A 4,727-nucleotide genomic window follows, 5' to 3' on the forward strand; every position below is an offset into this window, starting at 1 on the left:
ACTTGAGTTCACCAGAAATAATAAAAATTCGCCGAGAGAGTGGAACAGCGATGAATATGATAACTGTTTCTTCATCCAGATTTCTCCTATTTAGCCCCCACCTCAACAGCAGGTGCTTGAAGCAGTGCTAAACAGGGGTACTTAAGCCTGTCATGGAAGGCAGCGAAGAAAATTATGGAAAAAAGGAAATTGTTGCCCACCCGGCTAGTTTGACCCACTTTGACCAGCAGGTTGACTGCACAAAGTCCGGTCGTTTGCCTTCCCTTTCGTCCCTTAGAGAACCTTTTTTTTCTCTAGTCTATGGTCGGTCGGTCGGTTGGTCGCTTCTCGTAGTTACTGTATAACTGTAGTGGTTTATGTGTTTGGAGGGTGCCTAAGGAGGTGCGCTAGTGGCGTTGGGTTTCGCTGTTGCGGCGAGCTCTTTTTCAACCATTATTCTAACTAGCGTTAGTAGTTTTTGCCTGTTACTACTGCAGAACGTTTGCTCTCAACTTAGCTCGGGCATGATAGAAAAAATAAGGATAGAAAAGCAAGAGGCAGAAAAACAACGGGGTCTGCACAAAACGCTGAGTCGGTTTCGTTCTGCGCGACTATCTTGCTGTCCCGCCCAATTCAGTCTAGCTGTGCGCAAGTTGCTTTCTATTTCTTTCTGACTTTGGCCTAGATGAAACGAACCCCTGAGGGGTAAGAGACTGTTGAGGCAGCCGTTGGAATGGCCCTCTAAAAGAGCAATTCTTGGTGGTTTCGCCTGTGCCTCCTAAGCTGCTGCTACTGGAACTGCTTCCGCTACCACTGTTTCCACAGCTAGTGGCAGTGGTTGCCTTCGTATACCCCGACTGCAATTGCCCCCCTGTTCGCCAGTTGCTCCATCGGTAGTTGCCCTTGTGTCCAGTTACTCTCCTCGATGCCTTCCTTATTCTCTTTCTCTGTTCTGCACAGAGAGTGTACCGATGGCCCGTCCACAAACGCTCTTCTGTCTAGCCCCAGTTCCCCAGCTTCGGTCTCCCTCTTTCCGTTTCACCTTGGGTTTGTCGTTATTTGTTCTCTACGCTCCGTTAAATCTATCCAGTCACCAGCTGGCCTCACCCGCTGCGTCGCCAAGCACACATCTGCCACCGTGTGATCTGCCGCTCCCGTCAGAACTGCTGGCGCCCAACTAGCGCTTTCTTTGCTCCTGCTACTACCGGCTCGCACTTCTAAGTAGGCTCTCAAATTTCCCTTTCGTTCCATTCTCTTCTGTTGCACAGCAATGCGCCTCTGTAGTACCCCTCTGAAAAAAATAGAGTACACAAAAGCCTTCCGTTTTTGCCAGCCGAGAAGCGGTAGCGGCATGCAACGATAACTCAATGGCTCGAATTCGGTCCCGAACCCGTAGCGTCGAACCGACAACAATTGAAGCGTTTGTCCGCCGCCGCCGCCGCCGCCGTGGCTGCGCGGTCACTACTCACGGCGGTGGCTGTGGTTGTCGGGTGCTCGTGGGCTGAAGTGGGAACGCGAACGGCGGCTGTGACAACACTCGTGCGGCGAGGGCACGTGGACGGATGAGCGGGCGGCGGGTTCATATTATTGGTGGCGGTTGCCTAGGCTTGGTCCTCTTTGTGGGCCCGCTACACAGTTGAAACAATCAACCAACAAAGAGTTTCGAGTAAAATCAGCGCGAAGCCAACCCCCTAACTGTATCCTATTTATGTTAATGGAGGTTTTTGGGCTATAAGTGTTTTGTTTTTCATTATTGCCTAGTGTCTCGACAAGGCTGTCATCGAACTAATAGTCCAAACGGTAATTGTCATATTCACTTTTGCCCCTAAGAGCTCTCCAGTTGCACATCAAGTTGGAAGCTCTCTCTTTTCGTATTTTTTCTTCACTTCTTTGCAAAAAGCGGGAAGGGACAGTCGCCGCCATTTTCCACGGTCGCGTGATCGCGACGACGGCGGCGGCGGCGGCGGCATTTACGGTTTTGGATGAAGCGTAAATAGCATAAACGGGTGGTCGCCACTGACTTTGAGTGCGACCGCGGATTCAGGTAATTTCGTTTTCTTTGTTGTGCGTCCGACCGGGCGAGGCAAAGTCACTAACTAACCCAAGTTGCGTACAGGACATCCCAACTCAGCTCTTTGGATTCACTTTCATTTGGCCGGCAGCGGTGGCTGCAGAAATGATTGCTCTCGAATCATCAAACCTACAACGTCGCTTCAACTCTAACGCCTACGTGAAGTTCTTTTTCTTTTGCAGCTTCCGATGAATTCTGGAATTGGATTTGGTATTTAGCGTACGCAGTGTAACTGTAGTGTCGGAAAAAAGGAACAGGGAATGGAAAAAAGGAATTTTTCGGTGAACGCGAAGTTGTTGTTAGATGGGAGGAAGGATGCCGAAGGATTTGCGGCAGCGGTAGCCGCAGTGGCTCTAGAGGAGGTGGGTAGCAGTAGCAGGAAAGAACGCCGACTCAATAACGAATATTGAACGGACAAAATGGGCCAGCGAATGGTTCATTGTATGTAGCGGCACAGCGCAACGAGGAAGCCAGGCCCAAATAAGAGAACTGCTATCTAGCAGATCGATCAACTCTCTCAGGCAGTACTAACAGCAGTAGCAGCGGCTGGACACGGGGCTCAACCGGACGCGTCCGTGTTACTCAAGCACGCGTGGCAGAGCCGCACACTCAGTCCCACACGCGACAAGGCATCACAGCAGCAGTAGTATGATCCTCCTTTCAACGAGCCCTGTCGTATCCACAATTCACAGCCGAAGCCGTCAAATGAATAAAGGGAGAGCAGGAAGAAAGGGGCCAAGCTCTAAAGATAGAACGAAAGTGATGCAAAAGTGCCACAAGAGAGGGCAGCCGATGGCGAGAAAGGGAAAACACTGAATGTGCAAACCGGCTCATTCTGACGCAGATGAAAAGATGGGAGGCGAAGTCCATCCTGCTACCGCCTTTGGATTTGCCCTCCTCTGGTCAAAATCTCAGCCGCTTGCCGTCTCCGCCGCTAGTGCTAGCCGGACGGCGCATGTCGGACGAAATTGAAATGAAAAGTAATAATAGTTGCGACCTTTCACACGACCACCACGAAGACGATGGCCAGATAATGGCTGTAACGCCATCACCGTTGCCACTACGGCTGCGCAAAGCGAAGCGTCGCTATGCCGCTTTTAGTCTTCTCCACACTGCTTGCCGGGATCTACGTTCCGGGGGCAAGCGGCAATGGGCGAGCGCGGGCGCGGGTGCGGGCGAGGGCGGAACGGGAGTGGTTCGGACAAACCAAAAGTCAGGCAGAAAGAACATGGAAATGTGGAAACCACTGGGGGCGTATGCAACAAATTGTGAATGGCAGCGATCTGTATATGCACGTTACATAGGTGTGTGTGGGTGGATGCGATCTGCATGAATATGTCTATATGTACGTGCAATGAGGAAGGAGCGTTTGCGGACATCGCGAGGTGAGCTCCCATGGGTTTTGTGCGCAATTACTGACTGTACAGGACGCGAAAATACTATGGAACGTACCAGTGATCCGTGTATATATGAGTGATCCGAAAATGGCATTTTTATATCTAGATATAATTATTTTAGACAAGGAGCTTCGAGTTTTATGTCCGGTATCGTTGTTGGACACTCCATCAGACAGGTACAATTGTTCTGTCGTCACTGTATATTCAAACGATGAATAGGGCTATTACGATCGTTAGGGTTATTTGTTCGCATTGCCCTTTTACATCAGTAACACAACGAGTGGATGACGAAAAGTTACGAAAACGATGAGATTTAACCTCAATTGTAATAGGAACTATACGTTACGAGCAACTGTATTCTGTAAATAGCAGACTGGTGCTATTCATACGAACTGTTTACCTAAGCCCTGAAACATGTACGTATTCAGCTAACTCAATGTACGCAGTATTCTATGTTCTTTATCCATGACTTATCTGCTATATATGAATTAGGCGTCCTCGAGTAGAGAGCACGTTAACAGATAGACCCCGGTTGAGGTGGGACTGATACGTTGTTTATATAATTGTTTATGCAATTATAGCCCATTTCGGTTCACCCCAGCCGCTGCTTGTTGAGAAGTATTAGGATGAAGTTCGCCCGTTGTTTGTGTCGTCCTAGAAGATATTTTCGATTCTGTTGACGGACTAACAAGGGACTTTGCGGTAACGTACTCATAGCCTCTATGTCCAGTATCGCTGTTAGGCGTTCCATCAGACGACTGGCACCCAATAGGAAACGAAGTGTGCCTATGCCCGGCCTCGAACCTGAACCACAACGTTGCCCACTGAGTTATCACGGGGCAGAGTACCCCGGCAGCGTTCGTTGGTCACAGCATCACATCCGTCGATATGGCAATGTTGCAGCACATTCTCGATCAGGGTTCCTTGGTCAAAAGAAACAGACGTTCATTTCAATATTGTAGACTGTACTAAGTGGTAAAGATAACGTACATTCTCGTTTTACTTAATCATACATGTCGTTTCCACGCTAGCGTTAGGATCGATAGCGAAACGCTTAATTGAAAATCATGTATCGAGTATGCAGAGGATACCGTACAAGTATCGTACGGCGCAAACCGGATCGCGCACGTCGGTGATACCTTGACATAGAATATCAAGTACTGTATATAATATATATATATATATATAATAAAAATAATTATATTTTATATATAATAATAATAATAAATAAAAAATAAAAATAAAAAAATAATTAAAAAAATAAAAAAAAATTATATATA

The sequence above is a fragment of the Varroa destructor genome, unplaced genomic scaffold, assembly GCF_002443255.2.
Source record: "Varroa destructor unplaced genomic scaffold, Vdes_3.0 BEIS01000002.1, whole genome shotgun sequence".
Taxonomy (NCBI): Eukaryota; Metazoa; Arthropoda; class Arachnida; order Mesostigmata; family Varroidae; genus Varroa; species Varroa destructor.